This window comes from Bos indicus, chromosome 11 (assembly GCF_029378745.1).
Source record: "Bos indicus isolate NIAB-ARS_2022 breed Sahiwal x Tharparkar chromosome 11, NIAB-ARS_B.indTharparkar_mat_pri_1.0, whole genome shotgun sequence".
Classification (NCBI taxonomy): Eukaryota; Metazoa; Chordata; class Mammalia; order Artiodactyla; family Bovidae; genus Bos; species Bos indicus.
In genome coordinates this window covers 62,843,511-62,869,695 of record NC_091770.1, presented here as the reverse complement: position 1 = coordinate 62,869,695, position 26,185 = coordinate 62,843,511, and the positions used below count along the sequence as shown (strand labels likewise).

Genomic DNA, 26,185 nt, shown 5'->3' with positions numbered 1-26,185 from the left:
TTCACCAGGCAAGAATAGGTTGCCATGCCTTCCTCCAGGGGATCTTCCTGACCCAGGTATTGAACCTGTGTCTCTTGTAGCTTTCCTGCATTGCAGGCAGATTCCTTACCACTGAGCCACCAGGGGAAGCCCATGATTAACGATTTTGTACTGTATATTTGAAAGTTAAGAGAATAGATCATAAAAGTTCTCATCACAAGAAGAAAGTTGTAACTTTATGGTGATGTATGTTAACCAGACTTATAGTAGAAATCATTTTGTAGTATATGCAAAATCAAATCATTATATTGTACACCTACAACTGATACAATATTTATGTCGTGAGAGAAATCACTCAGTCGTGTCTGACTCTTTGCGACCCCATGGACTGTAGCCTACCAGGCTCCTCCATCCATGGGATTTTCCAGGCAAGAGTACTGGAGGGGGTTGCCATTTCCTTCTCCAGGGGATCTTACTGACCCAGGGATGAAACCGAGGTCTCCTGCATTGCAGGCAGACACTTTACTGTCTGAGTCACCAGGGTTTCATTATATCTCATTAAAAAAAAAAAGAACTGTTGACCAGAGTCTGTATTTAGACTACAATTCAGTACAGTTATTCACTAAATGAATAAATGACTTAGCAATTAGAAAAGAAAACGAGTATTTGATGATCAGATAAAAATTATACACATCTGTATACATTCATTGGAGAAGGCAATGGCACCCCACTCCAGTACCCTTGCCTGGAAAATCCCATGGATGGAGGAGCCTGGGTCAGACACGACTGAGCGACTTCACTTTCACTTTTTACTTTCACGCATTGGAGAAGGAAATGGCAACCCACTCCAGTGTTCTTGCCTGGAGAATCCCAGGGACGGGGGAGCCTGGTGGGCTGCCGTCTCTGGGGTCGCACAGAGTCGGACACGACTGAAGCAACTTAGCAGCAGCAGTAGCATATACATTCGTGGCTTCTCTAATAAGTTTTTATGCCTGAACCTCACTGTAAGTAAACCATGAAGTCTGTCTGTGCTGGGTTTTTTAAAAGCCTCTTATTAAAAAAATTGAAATATAGTTGATTCGCAGTATTAGTTTTAGGTGTACAGCATAGTGATTCAGTATTTTTACAGATTATATTCCATTAAAAGTTGTTACAAGACAATGGCTATTATGCCCTGCACTATAGTGTATCCTTGTTGCTTATGTATTTTTTGGTGTGTAAAATACTTTACATTTACTACTTTATTTGCTGTTCATAATAACCATAAAAAGCAATATAACTAGTATTCACATTTACAAAAATGGCAAAATCTTTTTTTTTTTCAATTGGAGTATAGTTGCTTTATACTGCTGTGTCAGTTTCTGCTGTGTAGCAAAATGAATCAGCCATACATATGTATACATCCCCTCTTCTTTGGATTTCCTTTCTATGTAGGTCACAGCAGAACACTGAACACCAGTGAGTTCCCTGTGCTATACAATACTTTCTCATTAGTTACCTATTTTATACATTGTTGTTTTTAGTAGCTAAGTCATGTCTGACTCTACAACCCTCTGTCCCTGGGATTTCCCAGGCAGGAATACTGGAGTGGCTTGCCATTTCCTTCTCCAGGCGATCTTGCTGACATAGGGGTTGAACCTGCATCTCCTGCTTGGCAGGCAGATTCTTTACAGCTGCTGCTGCTGCTGCTGCGTCACTTCAGTCGTGTCCGACTCTGTGCGACCCCATAGACAGCAGCCCACCAGGCTCCCCCGTCCCTGGGATTCTCCAGGCAAGAACACTGGAGTGGGTTGCCATTTCCTTCTCCAATGCATGAAAGTGAAAAGTGAAAGTGAAGTCGCTCAGTCTTGTCTGACTCTTAGCGACCCCATGGACTGCAGCCCACCAGGCTCCTCCATCCATGGGATTTTCCAGGCAAGAGTACTGGAGTGGGGTGCCATTGCCTTCGAGGCATGTACATAATTGGTAACATGATTTTGTTGTTGTTATTCAGTTGCTCAGTCATGTCTGATTCTTTGCAACTACACGGACTGCAACACGCCAGGCTTCCCTGTCCCTTACCATCTCCTGGAGTTTGCTCAAACTCATGTCCATTGAGTCAGTGATGCCATCCAACCATCTCATCCTCTGTCATCCCTTCTCCTCCTGCCTTCAACCTTTCCCAGCATAAAGGTCTTTTCTAATGAGTCGGCTCTTGGCATCAGGTAGCCAAAGTACTGGAGTTTCAGCTTGAGCATCAGTCCTTCCAGTGAATATTAAGGATTGATTTCCTTTAGGATTGACTGACTTGATCTCCTTGCAGTCCAAGAGACTCTCAAGAGTCTTCTCCAACACCATAGTTCAAAAGCATCAATTCTTCGGTGCTTAGCTTTCTTTATGGTCCAACTCTCACATCTGTACGTGACTACTGGAAAAACCATAGCTTTCACTATATGGACCTTTGTCGGCAAAGTGATGTCTCTGCTTTTTAATATGCTGTCTAGGTTTGTCATAGCTTTTCTTCTAAGGAGCAAGCATCTTTTAGTTCTTCTGAATCCTCAGGAGTTGTTTCATGGTAATCAAAGCTCCACCTTTCACCCCCTTCCCTGTTTTTTCCCTCTACTCCATTGACCTAAATTTGGAAACCTTTTTTAGTTTCATTATACATGCTACTCACAAGGACAGGGCTTGCAAAACCTCTTTGATTAGAGGTGAGTTTGGGGTTCATGAAGAGTCTGTTTCAGCACATTCAGTTTTGGTGAACCTATCTAGACTCAGATTGCATTTCTCATGAAGCGCCATTAAAAGCCTGCCTATCCTTTTTGAATTTCCTCTGAGAGGAGAAAATGAAGTCACATGTGTAACATATTTAGCATAGTACTTGGTACAAGGACTCATTCTGTAGTTCTACATTCTGTTTCTTTCCTTTACCTTATACAAATATTCCCTGGAAAATTTCTCATTTAACTTTGTGAGAAATATGGGTAGAAAACATGGAGATCCTCAGAGAAAAGCGCTATGTGAATAAGTTTAAAGGTGTTATGTGGTTATTACTATTAATTACCAACAACACAAAGTTTTAATTGTTAATAATAATTTGACATTTTCCCCCCAGTGAAGTCACAAATTTAAGCCACAGTCTCCTACCACTTATGTCAAATTCTGTTAATTATCTGTGCTATACCTATTCCCATGTTCCTTTATTTTGGTTTTGTTTGTTTGCTTCTTTCGGTGGTAAAATATACATAACCTAGCATTTAGCATCTCAACCCTTTGTAAGTGTACAGTTCAGTGGTATTAAATAAATTCGTATTGTGTGCAGCCATCACCAGCATCCATCTCCATAGGTCTTTTCATCTTGTAAAACTGAAACTCGGGACTTCCCTGGTGGACCAGTGATTAAGACTCCAAGCTGCAATGCCGGAGACATAGGTTTGATCCCTGGTTGGGGAACTAGATCCCATATGCTGTAACTAAGACCCAGTGCGGCCAAAAAAAAAAAAAAAATTATTAAAAAAAAAAACCCCAAAACTGAAACTCCATACTCATTAAACAATAACTTTCCATTCTCCCCTACCTCCAGCCCCTGGCAGCCACCATGACACTGTCTTTATGATTTTGACTAAGTACTTCATGTAAGTGGAAGCATGTAGTATTTGTCTTTTTGTGATTGGCTCATTTCAGTAAGCATAATGTCCTCATCCATCAGTGATGTTCATCCAACTTGTGGTGCGTTGCAGAATTTCCTCACTTTTCAAGGTTGAATAATAATCCTTTATATGTATATAACACAACTTGTGTGTCCATTCATGTTTCAACGGATGCTTGGTTGTTTCCACATTTTAGCTGTTGTGAAAAATGCTATGAACATCGGTGTATAAGTATCTCTTTGAAACCTTGACTTTCAGTTCTTTGGGTATACACCCAGAAGTAGAGTTGTTGGAGCATAAGGTGGTTCTATTTAAATTTTTTCAGAAACCACCATAGTCTTTTCCTCAGTGGCTGTACCGGTTTATGTTCTCATCAACAGGGCACAAGGGTTCTGACTTCTCCACATCCTTGCCAGCGCTTGATGCTGCTGTTCTGTGCTGTCAGTCAATCGTGTCTGACTCTGTGACCCCATGGACTGCAGGCTCCTATGTCCATGAAATTTTCCAAGCAAGAATTCTGGAGTGGATTGCCATTTTCTACTCCAGGGGCTCTTCGAAACCCAGGGATCGAACTTGTATCTCTTGATTTCCGGCATTGGCAGGCAGATTTGTTACCACTCTGCCACCTGGGAAGTCACCAGCACTTGATCTTTCTAGGTTTCGTTTCTTTTGTTTTTGATAATATCCACCCTTACAGTTTTCATTTGGATTGCCCTAGTAATTAGTGAATTGAGCATTTTTTTCATGTCCTTATTGGCCATTCATATATCTTCTTTGGAGTAATGTCTATTCAGATCCTTTACCCACTTTTTTTTAAATATAAACTTATTTATTTTGATTGGAGGCTAATTACTTTACAATATTGTATTGGTTTTCCCACACATTGACACGAATCTGCCATGAGTGTACACGTGTTCCCCATCCTGAACCCCCCTCCCACCTCTGTCCCCATACCATCCCTCTGGGTCATCCCAGTGCACCAGCCCCGAGCATCCTCCTTTACCCACTTTTGAATTGGGTTGTTTTTGTTGTTGAGTTTTAAGAGTTTTATGTATTTCTGGATATTAATCTTTCATCTGATACATGATTTAAGAATATTTTCTCCCATTCTGTGAGTTGCCTTTTCACTCTCTTGATAGTGTCTTCTGATGCACAATATTTTAAAATTTTCATAAAATCCAATTTGTCTGTTATTTATTTGCCTATGCTTTTGGTATTATAGCCAAGAAATTAAGGCCAAATCCAGTGTTGCAAAGTTTTTGTCCTGTGTTTTCATCCAAGATTTTTTTATTGATTTAGTTCTTTTAGGTTCTTCATTCATCTTTAATTTATTTTGGTATGTGGTGTTAGATAAGTCCAACTTCATTCTTTTGCATCTGGATATCCAGTTGTCCCAGCACCCTTTATTAAAAGAGTGAGTAGTCTTGGCACCCTTGTCAAAAATAATTAACTGTATATGTGAGGGTTTATTTCTGAGCTCTCTATTCCATTCCATTAGTCTATATGTCTGTCTCTATGCCATTACCACACTGTTTTGATTATGGTAGCTTTGTTGTAAAATTTGAAATTAGGAAGTGTAACTCCCTCCAGTTATGTTCTTTTTCAAGATTCTTTGGCTGTTCAGAATATCTTGAGAGTTGGTATAAATTTTAGGATGATTTTTGTATTTCTGCAAAAACATGTCATTGGAATTTTGATAAGAATTTCATTGAATTTGTAGATTACTTTGGGTAATATTGACAGTTTAATAATATTAAGTCTTCCAGTCCATGAATATGGGATGTGTTTTCATTTATTTATACCTTCTTTAATTTCTTTCAGCAATGTTTTGTAGTTCCCACTGTCCAAGTCTTTTTCACATCCTTAATTAGTTCCTATTTTATTCTTTTTGATATTATCATAAATGGAATTGTTTCTGTAATTTCTTTTTCAGATTGTTTATGAAAGTGCAACAGATTTAAAGTAATTATTGATAAAAGAAGGACTTCTGTCATTTTGTTATTTGTTTTCTATCTAACTTACAGATTTTGTCCCTCATATTTTGTATTACTATCTTCTTTTTGTGTTGAGTTGAATTTTTCTTTCGTAGTTTAAATGTTTAAAAATGTTTAAATTCCCTTCTCATTTCTTTTTGGGTATATTCTATAGCTATTTTCTCTCTGGTTACCATGGGGATTACATTTAACATACTAAAGTTATAACATTTGAATATAAATTTGAATTTATAGCAACCTAGTTTCAATAACATACAAAAACTCTGCTCCTTTGTAGCTCCTTCCCAACCCCTTTCAGTTATTGATGTCACAAACTTACACCTGTAAGCCCCCTGTGCCCTAAACATAAACTAACAATTCTTTCAAATGCACCAGTCTCTTAAATTATAGAGAAGACAAGATTTGAAGTTAAAAACCAAAGTTACAGTAATACTAGCTTTTACACTAATAATTTTTTTCTTTAAATCTTATTAGTCTCTTAGATCATGTAGGAAACCAAAAGTGCAATTAAAAACCATTTTTAAAATAATACTAGCTTTTAAATGTGCCCATGTGTCTACGTATTTCTCCATATGACTTTGAGTTATCGTCTGGTGTCCTTGCATTTCACCTTGCAGGACTCCCTTCAACATTTGCTTTAAGACAGTCCTAATCATCGTGACGGAGAAGGCAATGGCACCCCACTCCAGTACTCTTGCCTGGAAAATCCCATGGGTGGAGGAGCCTGGTGGGCTGCAGTCCATGGGGTTGCTAAGAGTCAGACAAGACTGAGCGACTTCACTTTCACTTTTCACTTTCATGCATTGGAGAAGGAAATGGCAACCCACTCCAGTGTTGCTGCCTGAAGAATCCCAGGGACGGGGGAGCCTGATGGGCTGCCGTCTATGGGGTCACAGAGAGTTGGACACGACTGAAGCAACTTAGCAGCAGCAGCAGCAGCAGTCATCATGAACTCCCTTAGTTTATGTTTATCCAGGAATGTCTTAATTTCTCCCCACTTTTGAAGGATAGTTTTGCCAGATATAGGATTCCTGGCTGACAGGTTTTTTCCTTTTAATACTTTGGGTAAATCAGCCTACTGTTTTCTGGCCTCCCAATTTCTGATGAGAATTGTGCTGATAATCTTATTGAAGATCCCTTGTATATAATGAGTTGCTTATGTCTTACTGCCTTCGGGAGTCTCTCTTTGTCTTTTGAAAGTTGTATTATAATATGTAAGTCTTGTTGACTTCATTTTACTTGGAGTTTCTTGAGCTTCTTGGATGGTTATATTCATGACTTTAATCAATGTGGGAATTCCAGCCATTATTTCATCAAATATTCTCTCTTCTTCTGGGACTCCCACAGTGCACGTGTTGGTCCAGTTGATGGTGTTCTACAGGTCCCTTAGGTTCTCTTCACTTCTCTTCAATATTTTTTTCTTTCTCTTCTCAGATTTGATTATTTTCATTGTCCTATCTTTAAGTTTGCTGATTCTTTCTTCTGTGCAAATCTGCCTTTGAATCTCTCTAGTGAATTTTTCATTTGAGTTATAGTACTTTTCAGCTCTAGACATTCTTTTTGGTTTCCCTTTTAGGTTTTCTTTCTCTTTATTGAAATTTCCATTTTGTTCACACATCATTTTCTTGACTTTCTCCACATCTTCCTTTACTTCTTTGTGCAGTTTTGGACATTATGTTAAAGTCTTTGTCTATTATATCTCCATTAGATCTTTTTCGAGGATAGTTTCTGTTGATTTATTTTTTCCTTTTAATGGATCATGTTTTCCTGGTTTTTTTGCATGCCTTGTGGGTTTTTTTTGGTGAACACACGACATTTGAATCTAATAGTGTTATAACTCTGGAAATCAAGGTTTCAGACCCTCTTCCTCAAGGTTTGCTGTTTTGTATTGTTTTTGTTGGTCCTTTTTGCTTTTTAGAATGTGGTAGCCTGTCTCTGTGCCAAGATCAGCCTGAGGTGTAAATTTAAGGTTTTCTCGGGTCTTTTCTGAGCCTTTCTTTAGGTGTACATTGTTATGTTCTTATTTTCCCTATATATTACAATTTTTCAATGTCCTAGTCTTTAATGTCTAAGTGTGGCGGGTAGGTGCTGGCCCTTTAAAACCCCTTGGAAAGTCATTTCAGGTGGAAGGGGAGGGGTTTGCAATAATATGGAGAGGGGCAAGTGCAGCAACAATGATTTCCACTTCTTTGTCTGTACTAACATCATCAGAAGCAACAATGAGAGCCCAGACCCCCTAATATTTAGAAGACAGAATCCTTTTTGCTCCCCTAACTCTTACAAGCTTCTTGCAAGCTACTCAGGAGCATGTGCATCCCCAAGGGTAGGAGGGTGGCCAGCTGCTTCTGTGCTAAGAGTGGTAATTGACTGAAAGTAACCAAAACTTACTACAGTTTACCATGGAAGTCTTCCCCTGGAAGTTGGAAGCCTTCAACAGATGCCAGAATTTCAAAAGATTGTGCCAGTGCAATTGTTTTCCAGGTGGAGTCACAGATTCCTGGTGCTTCCTACTCTACTATCTCCCAGAATCCTCTCCTCTTCATTCTGTCTTTAAGAGAGCTCTGATTTTATTCGGGGTAGCTCTGTGCTAAGCTAAAATACATGATATTCTGACACCCTTCTAGATGAAGTGGCTACATTCTGCTCTGTTCTTGTATGTGAGATACGGGTAGAGGTCCCTGGGGAGAATGCTGCCACATCACTTCAGTCGTGTCCGACTCTGTGCGACCCCATGGACTGCAGCCTACCAGGCTTCTCTGTCCATGGGATTCTCCAGGCAAGAACACTGGAGTGGGTTGCCATTTCCTTCTCCAATGCATGAAAGTGGAAAGTGAAAGTGAAGTCACTCAGTCGTGTTTGACTCTTAGCGACCCCATGGACTGCAGCCCACCAGGCTCCTCCATCCATGGGATTTTCTGGGCAACAGTACTGGAGTGGGGTGCCATTGCCTTCTCCCCCTGGGGAGAATATGCCTTCTGAAATAAAAAGACAAAGCCTCATGAAGACAAGACTTTTGAAAAAAAGAAAAAAAAAGACTTTTGAATTTATTCTTATATAGAATGTAGATGAAATAGCTGGTGGATAGCAACTCTCTTGTGACCATGAGCTACCATGAGGATAGTGAACAGTTCCCTTTGAACCATCTTTCTAGTCCTGAGCTGTGAACCCCAGACTTACTAACTTCATGAGAAAAAAAATAAACTCTTAGTCATTTCAGCCATTGTTAGTATTTCTTTACTTACGTGGTGGTGATAAGTTGCTTCAGTCGTGTCTGACTCTTTGCAACCCTGTGGTTGTAGCCTGCCAGGCTCCTCTGTCCATGGGATTCTCCAGGCAAGAATACTGGAGTGGGTTGCCATGCCCTTCTCCAAGGCATCTTCCTGACCCAGGGATCAAACCAGGGTATCCTGCATTACAGGCAGATTCTTTACCATCTGAGCCACTACTTACAGCCAAGTAAATCCTAATATACTACTCAAGCCTGTAATCCATCAAACAGAATGGAAGCATAGACCAGTGGAAATATTTATGACTCTGATGAGTGCCAGTATTTTTCAGGGCAATTCAAGAGATTGAGATTTGGGATCTAAGGTTCAGTTGCATACACACATAATGGATATTAAAAAAAGATGGGTACGTCTACTCTTATTGAGATTTAAAGCTTTCTAAATTTTTTGTGTACATTCCTCATTTCTTGGGGTTCACTTGCAAAACATTATTGGCATTTTTTTTAAGTGAAAAAAGAAAGTATTGTAGCCCAGTTACAGCAATGAAAGTAGGAAGGGACATACATGTTGGTTTCTCCCATTACTTATGTTTTAAAGCATTTGAAGAAAGTAGCTGATCTTTTCTAGTCTTTATTATGCTTTGTTATGTATACATCTTTCCATCAGAGTATGAAGTGACAAGGAGGAGAAAATGATGAATAATTAACCAGCCAGAGATCTTACTTTCTCCTAGTTCTTTTCTTAAGCTTAGCCTAGGGCCTGACACAGTTGACAGTCAGTAAATGTTTGTTAGACAAAGAAGAAAAAGGTGGAGTTGGTTTTATATTGAATTGCAGGGACAGAGGTACATTTTGAATGCTAGTCAGATGATGAGATTTATTCAATAAAAATGTTTCTTTCCTGTACTCCAGTCTGACCTAATGCCTTAAGTAAGTGGAGCTCCATCTAATCTCCAGTGTGTATCCCAAACCTGTACATGAGATTCATCACGGCTGACAGCAGTGAATGAGGCCTGATGGCGAGGAGCAAGGGAGCTTGCCTTGCAACACCACGGAGCACTGGTGCAGTATTGAATTTAATGAGCATTATCTAATTAAGTAATTATTAATAACAAAACAGCTATAATACCTTACTTTATCATTTTTTAGAGACTGTGCCAACATCTTTACATTCATAATCTCATTTAACCCACATGATAACACCATGCCATAGGTTCTAATTCTGTCCCATTTTTGCAGTTGAAAAAATTGAGGCTTAAGCAAGTTGTCTAAGGTCAGATCGCCAGCACACAGTCAAGCTGGAACTTGAAACCCTGTCTGTCTCAGGACGATTTGACTCCAGAGTTAGTGTTCTTAGGCATGTCAAAAAATCTTAACTATAGTTTGTTTAATTACATGTTAAATAATCTCAAAATACTCTGTGTTTTGTACTTTGGTTTCTCTGCAAAGAACCAAAAGTTAATGGTATAAAAGTGGTCTAACTCATAGTGAAGACTTTTTTACTGTTAATGTGAAAAAGATGATTTCTGAGGAAGGGTGCTTTTCATGATCTTTTTTTGTTTACTTCGAGTGGGAGGGTGGGTTGGAGGTGGATGAATATGCTTTGCTGGCGTTACAGCAACGCATGGTGGGGGCAGAAGAGCGTGAATGTACATTACGCAGAGTGCAGCTTCACATCCGATAGGTGTATCACTGAGCTGTATGACTGTGGCAGCCTGATGAATCATGGCATTTTAAGCTCTGTGTGTGTCATCAACGTATGTGGGTTGAAATTGCACGGAAGCCTAGTAGTCCACAAGAAATAAATAAAAGCAAAAATACACCATTGGAGTAACTGCAGCATTTCATATAGCAACTGAGTATTTGTGAGATCTGTACATTTTGAGCTTTTTGTTTTTAGGGGTAATGATTTTATTAGCTTAGATCATTTTAGCATTTTCTCTTTACTTAAGTGTTTAAGATTCAGTCATAAAAATCTCACTCTGAACTAAAGCTGTTTATAGACACTAGTGTGTGGGCATTTTGAAAAGAAAAAGATATATTTTTAAAAGATATGTTAAAAATTTGCTGCTTTATAAATAGGTAGGTAGATAGATAAATGGATAGATTACCATACTTAAAATTCCCATATGAATCTGTTTGCAGAAATGTGCTTTGGCAAAGAGTCTTCATTAAATAGTTAAGTGAAGTGATATTTGCAATAACATAAATTTGAAAAAAAAAAACAAAAACCCTGCATCTGGAATCTGCGCTTTGCTGCTTGGTCATTGTGGCATTCTGAGAACATTTTCTTTGAACCTCAACTCCTCAAGTGTAAAGTGGGGTGGTAGCAGCTGGGGCTACTTGGAGCTTTGAGGGATAGGGAGCAACAAAGATGGTGATGTCAACGCACTTCATAATGTGTAAAAATAAGTAATTATACAGATTTAAAGGTGTGGTGTTGTTATTACATACTCCACAGCCAGCAGATGGACCAGTCTAACACCATCCTTCATCCATGAGAGTGACAATGTCAATTTCCGTCTCTCAGACAACACAGATTTATTGAACTCTTATACTGTGTGAGGACTTCCTTCACATGAGCGGAACTTATGTTTAGATTTACAACAGCTATGGTTTATACAGTGGTGTATTGTTTATTCAGACATTCTGTATACATGCATTTCATAGATGTTTGAACTTTCTCTTTAAGCACCCAAATTTGTTAAATGTAAACCTGTTCAATAAAAACATTTCCTTGTATGATTTCCCTGTATTGTTGTTATTATTACATTGTCCCCCCAGAAAGCATTGAACATAATGCTGCCTTTTCTCCATGATTCAGGATCATTTAGATTGCTGAAGTATTCCGTTAGAATACAGCGCCCTTTAGGACAGGGCTAGTGAGGGGCATGGTGCTGTTTGTCTCTATTTTAAATGATCCCATGCACTAAATTTTTTGAGCTCTTATGTCAACATTTTTTAATCCCCCAACCCTGGTTTCCCACCTTTTTCTTTTCCTTTTTTTTTTTTTGGCAGGGGAGGGGTTACTATCAGTGTGCTTCTTTTTAAATCCATTCTCCCCACTAATTTCCATTTACGATCTATTGTGTAGGGGAAAAACAAAATAATCTTTAAACTTAAATAGATACTCAGGGAGGGCATAATAACACATGAGGTTGATGCATGGGCTTTATGATTTCTTCTTTTTTTTCCTCAAGGACTTCTTTTTGCTTGCTTTATTGGTTCTGAGTAACTGGAGTCTCTCTGAATGAATCATTTTGCGCAACACCACCATTTATAGTCTGTATCAGTTTCCTCTAATAGTCACCAGTGATACTTATCTAGCTCATTACTAATTATAAAATTCTTCAGCATTCCTCGATCCTCACATGCTCATGAGAGATAGGCAGGTTGTATATATTTTTAAAAAATATTTTAAGATGATGAATGAGAAAACTAAGGCATAGTTGGAGGTTATTTGGCAGGTTATTTTATCCAGGGGTTGTAGCAGAATGCGTTCTCGAGGCTTATTCACCCAGACATGCATGTAGCCTTTACCTGGATGTTCTTGTTCAGTTGTGTCCGACTCTTTATGACCCCATGGACTGAAGCACGGCAGGCTTCCCTGTCCTTCACCATCTCCCAGAGTTTGCTCACACTCACGTCCATCAAGTCAGTAATGCCATCCAACCATCTGATCCTCTGTCATCCCTTCTCTTCCTGCCTTCAGTCTTTCCCAGCATCAGGGTTTTTTCCCAGCTGGATCTCCCATTTCACTAGGTCTGGGCAGGACTCGGATTACATTTTGGAAAAACATCCCCAAAATTCTAATGCATAAAGCTTTTCCTAACTCTTGCCCCTATTTTCTACACTCTTCCGCCATCTCTGCTCTCATTCAGAACCACTAGGTTGAGTTTCTATGACCAGTAAGTGATTTATTAAGATGTTTTCACCTGCATGTCAACAAATAGTGTCTTACATTTATGATTTTTAATGGTCCTGTAGTCAACTGAGGGCTTCCCTGGTGGCTCAGATGGTGAAGACTCTGCCTGCAATGCAGGAGACCCAGGTGATGTGGTGATCAGAATAGTGCCCTCTCTCCCCACCCATGTTACCCATAGTAAAAGAGAGTCTGTGAATGTTTCTAAATTAAGGATCTTGAAATTCTTATTGTCCAGATCATCCTGGGTTATTTGTCTGTGCTCCATGTAATCATAAGGGTCCTCATCAGGGGGAGGCAAGAAGGTTAGAGGCAGAAGAAGATGGGACGACAGAAGCAGAGGTTGGAATGGGACATTTGGAAGATGGAAGAAGGGGACACAAACCAAGGGGTATAGGTGGCCTCTAGAAGCTGGAAAAGTCAAGGAAACAGATTCTCCGGTGAAGCCTCCAGAAGGAACACAGGGCTGTCAACACTGCAGTTTTAGACTTCAGAACCTCCAGAACTGTAAGAGAATAAATTTGAGTCATTTTAAGGTACTGGGTTTATGGTAATTTGTTACAGCAGCAATAGGAAACCACTATAGCTGGCAAGTCCAAAATACAGACTCCTAGGCGCTCCCACAGAGATACTGTTTTAGCAGAGCTGGGCAGGGTCTGGGTTGTGGGGTTGAACCATTCCCCTGGTGATTCAGTGGTCTGTGTCCTTGGACCTCACCTGTGATTACAAACATACTCATAAGACCATGGACTGTCTCCCTTGGAGGTCTGAAGGTGGGTAGTCCTAGCCTCAGTTGTTCTTATCAGCTCATCGGCTCAGTGAACACGTTCAAGGACCCAGGCTCCACCTGGACCTTTCCCTACCACGTTTGGTCCTTAGCCTTCTAACATCGTGCACACAGAATGGCTGCCATAGCTCCAGGGACCACATCCTCCTACAGTCAGGAAGGAGACAAAGAGCTCTTCCTGCATGCCCATATGTCTTCCATTTTTTAATCAGAGAAGAAAAATTCTTCCCCAAGGCTCCCAGCAGACTATCCCCTCTACCCGATGGGCCAGAACTGCACCACCTGGCATTACCTCCAGCAGCAAGAGAGGCCAGACCAGAGTGCATGCGTGCTCAGTCACTTCAGTCATGTCCATTGTGTCCAACTCTTGGCGACCCTGTGGACTGTAGCCGGCCAGGCTCCTCTGTCCATGGGATTCTCCAGTAAAGAGTACTTGAATGGGATATGACACCCTCCTCTAGGGGATCTTCCTGACCCAGGGATCAAAGCTGCATCTCCTGCATTGCACGCAGGTTCTTTACTGCTGAGGCACTAGGGAAGCCCCCTAGACCAGAGTACTGTCTCAAAACGCTCTCCTGTTCTCCTCCTCCTGGGAACCCTTCATGTCCCTCAAAGGGCACTTGCCCCTCATCCACCTGGTGCCTCCCTCCTCCAGAGATGACCCCTTATGCCAGGTCTTTGTGCCTTTTAAAATCACCTCACATGCCACCAGTGGCACTGTTCACTTTGAAAGGAAAAAAAAACAAAAACAGCACATTTTCTTATTTAATCTTTATAACCCTGTGAGGTGGGTAGTATTTTCCCTTTTTTACAGTGAAGAACCAGAGATGGAGAAACATGCCCACAATTCACAGTGGAAATCTCACCAGTGGCCGATCCGCCTTAACTGTGAAGCTCAGGCTCTTAACATCACACCAGCTCCAGCAGTGATTCTCTGCCATGTGCTATTCCTAGTACATCTTTGAATATCAGGGTTTGGGCACAGTTGAAGAGAGTACAAAGTCACAGCAACACTAAACAAATCAGTCATTACAATGCAGTCACCATCACTGGAGGGTCTTAAGAGAGGAGTGAGGCAACCCAACTTTTGTTTTAAAAGGATCCTTGACCACTGTCGTGAGGCTACATGCTTGGGGCCAAGAGTATTGCAGTATTTGCTTCCCATCTGACTCAAGGTCAAAGCCAAAGCCATTGCGTTGGCTTCTAAGGTCCTCTGCACCCTCCCCCCTCTACCCGTTACCTCCTCTGTACCCATGCTCCTCTCCCCTCCTCCTCCACTGTGCCCTGAGGTCCCTGAACCCTTGGGCATACACCCCACTGCAGCCCTGCTCACTTGTTCTGTTCCTCGTGTCAGGAAAACTGGTGCTTGGCTTGAGTCTTCTCACCTTCAGATCTTTGCTCAGACATCATTCAGTGAGGCTTTTCTAAAGTACTTCTTCAAAACTGCCCCCCACCCCACACAGACACACCCAAGCACACATTCCCCATCCTCCTTCACTGCTTTATTTTCCCCTAGAACACCTAATTTCTGTTATGCTGTATAATTGACTCTTCTTTCTTTTCTCTTTCCCCTCACTGGAATGTTAGAGCCATGAGAGCAGGGATTTGGGTGTGTTTTGTTTGCTGCCACATTCTCAACTCCTAGAACCTAGGACACAGTGGACATACAGTAAATATGTATTGAATGAGTGTATTCTTTATGCATAGCTCTGATTGGTTCCATGGGCGGTAAATTCCTAGAAATGAGATGACCATAGTACAGGATATGGACCTTTTAGGAGATTCTTGATACACATGTCCAAACTCTGTCTTCCCAAGTTTGGATTCACTGAGAGTTTCATCAGTGGCTATGACAACCTGTCCGCGGTGCCTTCACATTGTTAGCAGTTTTATCTAACTTGCCAGCTTGGTATAGGGCAATTATATTTCTAATGTGTATTGCTTTGATTGGATGCATTTGTACTCATTTTTCCCCCTGCATTTCTTCCTTTTGTTGATCATCAGCTTGTGTCCTTTGCCAGTTTGTCTAATTTAGTTTCATTGTTTCTTAATGTACTGTAGTATTGGTGTAACTGAGCCATAGAATTAGGTTAGGTTACTAAGTCTCTGTTATCTGTTTGCACATATTTTTCCAGGTTTGTCATTTTTTCTTTTAATTTTGCTTATGGTGTCTCTTGATGTATAGTTTTTTAGTGTAATTCATTTTAATTTTATAGTTCTTTTTTTGCTTTATGTTTGGAAAACAAATCTTGTCTACCTCTAAGATCAGTTATTCATCTATATTTTTTTTTAGTTCTCTTACATTAAAAAAAATTATTTTATTATTTAGTTAATCTCTTGTATTTTTTCATGTGTGAGGCGAAACTCTAACATCCGTTATTGACCTTAAATTGTTAACTGTTGCACTAACAACGCCATCTTTAGAATATACTAAATCTTTATACTAAGGTCTGTTTCAAGTATTTCAATGCAGATTCATTTATATTTTTCTTTTGTCAGAACTCAACTCTGTTAGTTATTACAGCTTTTTAATACATTCTTTAAATTTTATTTTTTTCATTTATTGTTTATTATTAATAAATTTTACACTCATTCTGTCAAGTTCTGGAATAGATGAGGAATTAACATCCTAAAATAAAAATCAGATTGTGCCTCTCTCCCATGGGAAGTCTTTTAATGACTCCCCCCCACCTTCAGGATTTAAAGGCCAGACCCTTCAATGTGGCATCCAAGTCCTTCCTAGATGTGCCCAAACTCTCTGGTCTGGTTTATTGCTACTCCCTGCTTGCGATTTACACTTCAGAGCCTCACCCATGTCCTCTGCTGTTTCTCACTTTCCCATTTCTGCTAGTCCATCTGCCTGTAATGACCTTAACTAACCACCATTTAGCCTAAAATCCATCACCACCTCCCTTTTTTCACATGGTCAGTCTCTGTGGCCACTCGTGTGTCTCCATCGTCACCCTACGCATGTCTGTATCAGCGTGCAACCCGCTGTGTCACAGTGATGAGTTAGTCTACCCTGTGAACTCAGTGAGCGCATCTCTTGTTCATTTTGCATTTCTTGTACCTGGCATGCTACCTGTCATGGCGTAGGTGGTGTAGATGGATTAGAGGAGAATATCTAGGACTGGAAGTCAGGAAATAGATTGTTGCAGTAAGGAAAGTGAAAGATGATATGGCCTTGACCAGGGCAGTGGTGGGGAAATGGAGAGGAGTGGACATATTTGAAAAACATTTAAGAGAGAAAATTGATAGGATTTTATGTCTGGTTAAATGTGAGAGAAAGGGAGAGAGAAGAAACTCAGAATCTTAGATTTCCAACTTAAGACACCAGGGATACCTTATTGGTGGTTGTTGTTTAATTACTAAGTTGTGTCCAACTTTTTTGCTACCCCATGGACTGTAGCCTGCCAGGCTCCTCTGTCCATGGGATTTCCCAGGCAAGAATACTGGAGTGGGTTACCCCAGGGAATCTTCCTAACCCAAGGATCGAACCCTTATCTCTTGCATTGGCAGGTGGATTCTTTACCACTGAGCCACCAGGGAAACCCACCTTGTTGGTACCTTAACCGTATTTAAGCATTCAGAAGGAGGGACAAGTTTAAGGAAGATAAGATTAGGACAATCTTAGATGTGCTGTGAGTTGGAGATGCCTTTATACTACCCGGTGAAAATGTCTAATAGGTAATGAGATAGAAACAGGCTAATTATATACTATTATTGTTAAATCCTGGAGAAGGAAATGACAACCCACTCCAGTAGTCTTGCCTGGAGAATCCGACAGACAGAGGAGCCTGGCAGGCCATAGTCCATAGGGTCGCAAGGAGTTGGACATAACTGAAACAACTTAGCATGCACATTGTTCAACCTAGGACACTTTTGAGGTTGAAACAGGGTGCTGTTACTAAGTATGCCAGGACAAGCATATATTAGGTATGACCCTGACAAACTTGGATATATGTATGGTCTTTATAAAGCTTAGATATGAACCTCAAAGAGAAAGGTCTAGAATGTGATTAATGATTTGTGAATCATTAGCATATAGATGCCCTGAGAGTGGGTGAAGTTGCCTCATGAAAGTTCTGATATCCTAACCAACCATCACCATCATCCACTCACCTTTGTAATCTTCTCTGGTCCCAAATTGCAGTTCAGTTCAGTTCAGTTGCTTAGTCCTGTCCGACTCTTTGCGACCCCATGAATTGCAGCATGCCAGGCCTCCCTGTCCATCACCAATTCCCAGAGTTCACTCAGACTCATGTCCATCGAGTCAGTGATGCCATCCAGCCATCTCATCCTCTGTTGTCCCCTTCTCTTCCTGCCCCCAATCCCTCCCAGCATTAGGGTCTTTTCCAGTGAGTCAACTCTTCACATGAGGTGGCCAAAGTACTGGAGTTTCAGCTTTAGCACCATTCCTTCCAAAGAAATCCCAGGGCTGATCTCCTTCAGAATGGACGGGTTGGATCTCCTTGCAGTCCAAGGGACTCTCAAGAGTCTTCTCCAACACCACACTTCAAAAGCATCAATTCTTCAGTGCTCAGCCTTCTTCACAGTCCAACTCTCACATCCATACATGACTATTGGAAAAACCATAGCTTGACTAGTCGGACCTTTGTTGGCAAAGTAATGTCTCTGCTTTTGAATATGCTATCTAGGTTGGTCATAACTTTCCTTCCAAGGAGTGTCTTTTAATTTCATGGCTGCAGTCACCATCTGCAGTGATTTTGGAGCCCCAAAAAATAAAGTCTGACACTGTTTCCACTGTTTCCCCATCTATTTCCCATGAAGTGATGGGACCGGATGCCATGTTCTTCGTTTTCTGAATGTTTAGCTTTAAGGCAACTTTTTCACTCTCCACTTTCACTTTCATGAAGAGGCTTTTTAGTTCCTCTTCACTTTCTACCATAAGGGTGGTGTCATCTGCATATCTGAGGTTATTGATATTTCTCCCAGCAATCTTGATTCCAGCTTGTGTTTCTTCCAGTCCAGCGTTTCTCATGATGTACTCAGCATATAAGTTAAATAAGCAGGGTGACAATATACAGCCTTGACGTACTCCTTTTCCTATTTGGAACCAGTCTGTTGTTCCATGTCCAGTTCTAACTGTTGCTTCCTGACCTGCATACAGATTTCTCAAGAGGCAGGTCAGGTGGTCTGGTATTCCCATCTCTTTCAGAATTTTCCACAGTTTATTGTGATCCACACAATCAAAGGCTTTGGCATAGTCAATAAAGCAGAAATAGATGTTTTTCTCTTTTTCCATGATCCAGCAGATGTTGGCAATTTGATCTCTGGTTCCTCTGCCTTTTCTAAAACCAGCTTGAACATCACGAAGTTCATGGTTCACATATTGCTAAAGCCTAGCTTGGAGAATTTTGAGCATTACTTCACTAGCATGTGAGATGAGTACAATTGTGCGGTAGTTTGAGCATTCTTTGGCATTGCCTTTCTTTGGGATTGGAATGAAAAGTGACCTTTTCCAGTCCTGTGGCCACTGCTGAGTTTTCCAAATTTGCTGGCATATTGAGTGCACCACTTTCACAGCATCATCTTTCAGGATTTGAAATAGCTCAACTGGAATTCCATCACCTCCACTAGCTTTGTTCGTAGTGATGCTTTCTAAGGCCCACTTGACTTCACATTCCAGGATGTCTGGCTCTAGGTGAGTGATCACACCATCGTGATTATTTGGGTCATGAAGATCTTTTTTGTACAGTTCTTCTGTGTATTCTTGCCACCTCTTCTTAATATCTTCTGCTTCTGTTAGGTCCATGCCATTTCTGTCCTTTATTGAGCCCATCTTTGCATTTCAGACTTAAAGAAAGTAGGGAGAACCACTAGACCATTCAGGTATGACCTAAATCAAATCCCTTACAATTATACAGTGGAAGTGAGAAATAGATTTAAGGGCCTAGATCTGATAGATAGAGTGCCTGATGAACTATGGACTGAGGTTCATGACATTGTACAGGAGACAGGGATCAAGACCATCCCCATGGAAAAGAAATGCAAAAAAGCAAAATGACTGGGGAGGCCTTACAAATAGCTGTGAAAAGAAGAGAAGCAAAAAGCAAAGGAGAAAAGGAAAGATATAAGCATCTGAATGCAGAGTTCCAAAGAATAGCAAGAAGAGATAAGAAAGCCTTCCTCAGCGATCAATGCAAAGAAATAGAGGAAAACAACAGAATGGGAAAGACTAGAGATCTCGTCAAAAAAATTAGAGATACCAAGGGAACATTTCATGCAAAGATGGGCTCGATAAATTGCAGTAAGGGATGATTATTTTTTGAAGTGAAGACCTATAGGTTTATAGGGTAGTAAGAGGAAAAGGAGCCAGCAAAGGAACAAGTAGCCAGAGAGATAAGAACCAGGAGTTCAAGCAGAGTTACTGAAAGAAACAGTTGGAGGCAGTCATTAATGTCAAATGCTATAGATAGGTGTTCAGTCAGTGAGGAACTGAGAAGTCTCCAATGGCTTGGCATTTAGGTAGTAATGGTGCTCTTTCCAGAGGTGGTCAGTATAGTTTTTTTTGTGAAGCCAGAGGAAGTAGGTGGAACTAAAACCATGAAGGGTAACGACAGCAGCTGTTGTTAGTTGCTAAGTTGTGTCTGGCTCATTGCAGCCCCGTGAACTGTAGCTCTTCAGTCTCTGTCCATTAGACTTCCCAGGGAAGAATACTGGAGCAGGTTGCCATTTCCTTCTCCAGGGGATCTTTCCAACCCAAGGATCGAACCTGGGTCTCCTGCATTGTCAGGAGACAATGCCTTTACCTCTGAGCCACCAGGAGCCACCAACATTCCTGCAGCATTGAAGCAGGGGAGGAGTGTTTCTTGTTTTAAAAGTGAAGAGGGAGAACACCAAGTCTGTAATTTATTGACTGCAGGAAGGAGCCAGTAGAGAGGGCAAGGCTGAGTGTGTAGGAGAGAAAGAAATACTAGTCTCCAGTCATATTTAAGCTGTTTTACTCAGCCCAATTTTCTTGTCTGGAGTACCTGTGCTGTACTATAGTTGAATGCCACCAATCTGTTCCAGTAGCAGTCACCGAGACTTTAAAAACCATTCATTAGATGTTTTTCTGTTTAGTTGGCTTGGGATCTAGGTTTTTCTTCCTCTTTTTCACTACAGACTCAAGATGTGAGCCTTTGAATACAATATATGTCTTCTAGATGCAATGATTTGCAGAAATGTCACTGGCAAAGTGTTGATAACCCATCCGTTTAGGTTTATGGGTTGATAATGATAGTGTCTTTGTTGATAGATTTAGAAACATACACTGCAGATGAAAATATTCTTTTGGGATGTATATATGTGCATTTATGTGGTATTATATGTATTAGAAGGAAAAGTGAGTTTTACACCGAGAGTTGATTTTTTTTTTTCCCTCTTGAGAAGCTCCATTAAGGAAAAAAATGTTAAATTTCAGAATAGAAACCGTTCGTTTTCTGATCTGCTACCTCATAGTAAGAAGTTCAGTTGTAAGGTTAACTTCCTCAGAGAGAAGAAGGCAGGGACAGCAGCAAAAGGAAAAGGAAGGTTTAATTGCTCTGAAAAGGCCCAAACATGCTCTGAAAAGTAAAGATTTCAGGCTTAATGTGCACGGAACAAAAGGCCGTTGTGAGCTGTGTATAAGAGTTGGTGAGAGTTTGTATTCTGCCCCTTTTTTCTGTGGGAGTTATTTCCTGTTGTTGACTAGAGTTCTTTATTTAGAACCACCTAGCTTCAGAATGCCTGCTAAGAGAGCAGAAAAGTGTGTATTTAAAACATAGGCTTATTTCAAGACAGTCTCTGAAAAAAAAAAGTTACACTACCCATGTGCTGAGAGAGCACCACCTTCCCAGAGATCAAGAGGGTATGGGGCTTTATTCCTATAACCCTGCATGGAGGGACACAAAGAAGAGAGAATCAGAATGCATTTGGAGTAGCTGTAAATGGTCAACTGAACACCCAGTGGAAGATAGTTCACCAGGAGAGTGTTTTCTAAATTTTTTTAAAAAACAAGATTTCACTTTTTAGGGCTAGATGTATGTTAAGGAAGTCACAGGAAGCCTTACACATTTTGTAAGGAAGCCTTTATCCTTTCTAGCATGGGTGGGCTGCTGTCCGCAGGATCGCACAGAGTCGGACGCTACTGAAGCGACTTAGCATGAATGCATACATTGGAGAAGGAAATGGCAACCCACTCCAGTATTCTTGCCTGGAGAATCCCAGGGACGGAGGAGCCTGGTGGGCTGCCGTCTACGGGGTTGCACAGAGTCGGACACGACTGAAGCGACTTAGCAGCAGCAGTGTGATAGAAGTTAGCCTGACGGATGAGAAATACACCCCCAATACTGGCTTTAAACCTATTCTCTTATACTTGCCTTGTCAGTTGGGCTTCCTATTAAAAACTTCGGTTATGCTAGCATCGTCATTGAATTTTGCAGTCTGTTATTAAGAGAGAGAGAAGGACAGTATGCATGTGTGTGTGTGCTCAGTCGTGTCTGACTCTTTGTGATGCCAGGGACTGTGGTCTGCCAGTCATATCAAATGAGTAAAAGGGATTAGATCATTACTGAAATAATGAAGATAAATGCATGAAATATAAATATTACCCATTGCTTTATTAATAGATATAAGAAGTTGTGGGAAAAAAACCTTACAAAGTTCTATTTCATGGGAACCAAGAGAAAGAAAGGGGAAAAAATGTGTTTTTTAATGTCTTGAAATCTAAAACAACACATTTAAATGGTTTACTACAACATATTTGTTTGCTTTTCATGTTTTTAACAAAGAAATTAAATTTTATAGTATCTCTCCCTGATTCCAGTACTCCTCCATTTATGAAAATTAACCACTTTCCTGAATGTTTTTGGTCTGTAATGTTTTTATTCTATAATTACACTCATCTGTATTGATAAACAATATATAGCATTGTTTTGCATGTTTTAAAGTATTTTCTATAAATGATATTATACTGTACATACTTTACAACTGGCTTTATTTTACTGGGCTTCCCTGGTGGCTCAGAGGTTAAAGCGTCTGCCTGGAATGCGAGAGACCCAGGTTCGATCCCTGGGTCGGGAAGATCCCCTGGAGAAGGAAATGGCAACCCACTCCAGTACTCTTGCCTGGAGAATCCCATGCAGGGAGGAGCCTGGTAGGCCCCAGTCCATGGGGTCACAAACAGTTGGACACGACTGACCGACTTCACTTTCACTTTATTTTACTCAACATTATGTTTTTGAGATTTAACCATGTTGATATTTGGTAACTTTAGTACTTCTTAACCACCATAGCTTTCAAATGTATTGATTAATTCTCCTTTAGCTATTACAAGCAAAGCTACTATAAACATTCTTCTATGTCTCCATGGGGGATGAAAACAAGAGTCTCTCTAGATTTAGCCCTTATCATCCAGAATTCCTCCAGAAAATTAAGCCCCAGTACCCTAAGGCAAAGGAGGGCATGGCAGCCTACTCCAGTATTCTTGCCTGGAGAATCCTCATGGACAGAAGACCTGGTGGGCTGCAGTCCATGGGGTCGAAAAGAGTCAGACACGACTGAGTGACTAAGCACACGTGCATCGCATCCTAAGGCATTTGTTGTATGTAATGAATTGTCTTCTGTCCTCTAAGTCTAGAATGGTTCACGTTTGGGGATAGAGCTGGAGACTGATACTTGCTCCTAAGAGTGATCACACCAATCTCTTTGTAATTCTTGAGTTCAGTGGGGAGGTTTGAAATCAGCCCTGGTGGGGTATTTACACCACAGAAATCAGCAAATGCTTCAAAAAGGGCTTCTTTCCTTCTTTCCCATTCTCCACCCCCACCCCAACCCCAGCCAGTTGTTAAACATTTACTAGCAACCACTGGTTCTTACCTTTATACCACCCTTGGGAGAATTGAGGAAATAGTCACTTGAATTCTTTTCTGTAGGGCTTATTTTCTCATGGAACCCTCATGGAGAAAGACTGCAGGTATGTGGGCAGGGTGTGTGCATGTCCAGCTCCACTAGCTAATGTCAGATTATCTCCAAAGTGGTCAAGTGGAGAACTGTGAACTAACCTTTTATAATTTGCATTTTTCCTGTAATTGAGGAGATTGAGTATCTCTTCACGTTTGTTGGATATTTGAGTTTCCTCTTTTTACCCATTTTCTGTTGGTTTTATATTAAAAAAAAAACTGACTCGGAGTTCTTTTTTACTTCTGAGTATTAATCTTTTGCTGATTATATGAATTATATACTATCACTTGACAGTCTTTCACTTATCTTTATCTTGTTTATATTGTATTTTGTTTAATGGATGTTTAATTTTTAATGTAATCCAAGTTATTGGTCTTTTTCTTTATAGTTTGTGCATTGGCTGTCTTACTTCTTTTCTTTTGTTTTTGACTGTTCCAGGTGGCATGTGGGATCTTAGTTCCCCAACCACGGACTGAACCCACGCCCCTGCATTAGAATCATGAAGTCTTAACTACTAGACCGCCAGAGAAGGCCCTGGCTGTTTTGTTTCTAAATAGTCAAAGTCTCAGCAGGAAAAAGTATTCCACTCAAATGATTCAACTAAAGAGACATAAATGAAGGGACTTTTGACAGAGATGTGACAAAACTTGAAGCATGGAAGACCAAGAACTTAGATCTTACTATCCTCAGGTCTACAGGGGAAAGGGGAGGAAATGGTGTTGCTAGAATCTATGAGAGTGAGTGCCCTGGAGAAAGGGTCACCTGCAGAAGCTGTGGCTATGGAGGGATGGGTCCTGCTGTAACAGAATCCCAAAGTAGGAAGGAGCAGGGAAGAAACAGCCCAAGCTCTCTCCCCTCTGACCCACTGTTCTCTTTCGGGTACCTTCCTGTTGAGGAATCCAGCTGGAAGCTGGTTGGCAAAGGAGCTTGGTCCCTAGGGGTCAACATTTCCAGGCGCAGAGCAAAGAAGAGAATGAATCTTAAGAGACTGAGAATAATCACACATTCCTTATTCTGAGCCCATAAATATATTTTCCTGTATTCTCTCCTAATTGTTTTAAAGTTTTGTTTCACATATTTAGACATTAGTCCACCTGAAATATATATATATTTTTTAATCTGAGATACTAATTTTATTTTTCATGCAGGTATCCAGGTGACCTTTAGTCATTTATTGAATAGCCTATTCTTTCCCACTGATCTGTTGCCTCACCTCTGTCATACTTTATGCTTGCATACATGTGTGGGTCTGTTTCTGCACTCTCAATGCTGTTCTGCTGATCTATTTATCCCTTGCCAACACCACTCTGTTTTAATTACTAGAGCTTTATAATAAACCTTGATATCTGTTAGGCCACATCCCCCATCTTGTTCTTTAAACTTATTAAAGCTATCTTTTGTCCTTTGTTATTCCAGATGATTTCTGGATTTGCTTAAGTTCCTTGGGCAGGGGGAGGGGAGCATTGGGATTTAAGTTGGAATCACATTTAATTTATTGATGTGTTTTGGGGAGACTTGAATAGTATTAAGTATTCTTGTCCATAAATGGTGTGGCTCTCCATTAACTCTTTTCATCTGATGAACTTTTGGAAGGGTTTCTATTTTCTCACTTTTCATTTTTGGTTGTAATGTGGAAATAGTAATTCTGGAGTCTTTATCTTTAGAGGTTTTTTTTTGTTTTAATCACTAAAATTGAAAGCATGATGTCTAACAGTTCTAAAGTGGTAACAAATTAGGATTGAGTGAAAATGAATGTCTACTCATCAAAATTCTTTTCAACCTTTTATAATTTGGGCTTTAATTTCTTAAAGAAAAGTAAACAAATATAAATGATGTTCAAATTACCATTACTATTCCCACAAAAGCTGTTTATCAGCTGTCCCAATATGTACTATGCTGCCCTCTGTGTAATGAGGCCAAATGAATCACTGTAGCCAAAGTCAGGGAATCTAACACTTTTTCGATGAGTTTTTCTTTTTTTTTAAATTTGATATGACTCTTTCATATGTATATTTTCTTTTAAAAGAATCATCTTTAGCAACAACTAAATACATGCATTGTTTGAGCAAACTCAAGTTTGTAGAGTGTACATTATTTGTAACAGAACAGAACGGCAGTGGGCGTCAATGCTATAGATGATATTCTCGTGGTATTTGCTGCCATCCCCTCTCCTTTCTAAATTTGGTGTTACAGATTCAACTTCTGTTTTCAAAAAGGGAAGTTGCATATAGCTCATTCACACTATTATTTTCTCCTTAAAAGCCAGTTTCTCTGATAATTGACCATTTAAGGAGTTTCATACACCTCAAACAAGACTTCTCTAAAGACAGCAGTTTTGAAATAAATATTACTTAGAAAGATAATCTTTAATATTTAAAGCATGTTTAGGAAAACCATTAACGAGTTGCACAAATGTATCTAATGTAACATTGCTGTCTATCTGAATAGTTTACCTTGGTTTCTTCCTACTCGGCTTTCACTTTGCCTTTCTGAAATTTTAAATGTAAAAATATTTTTATTTAAAATATATATTTTTCAATTTAAAGCAAATATTATTGTATAGTTAGATAATTTTGGAAAAGTCTTGTTTATTCTGGCAACATGTCTTTAAAGGACAATTCTGCATTGGTGACTAAAAGATAAAGTCTTGCTTAAGTGTTCCCTCTCCTCCAGAAAACCAATAAAATTCACAGTGGCAAAGTA

General features: G+C 40.1%; 1 protein-coding gene across 5 annotated transcripts in view; it reads left to right on the top strand.

The window, feature by feature from the left end:
• The window catches only part of SERTAD2 (SERTA domain containing 2), a 116,212-nt gene that overhangs the window by 61,605 nt on the left and 28,422 nt on the right, over positions 1-26,185 (top strand). For 2 of the 5 annotated variants that reach the window (XR_011569306.1, XR_011569305.1), the window contains exon 2: positions 1-26,185. This exon is cut by the window's left edge. The exons of 2 other annotated variants lie outside the window; for them this stretch is intronic. The gene's annotated coding sequence lies outside the window, so the exon portion shown is untranslated. One more of the 5 variants, XR_011569307.1, reaches the window with a different exon arrangement.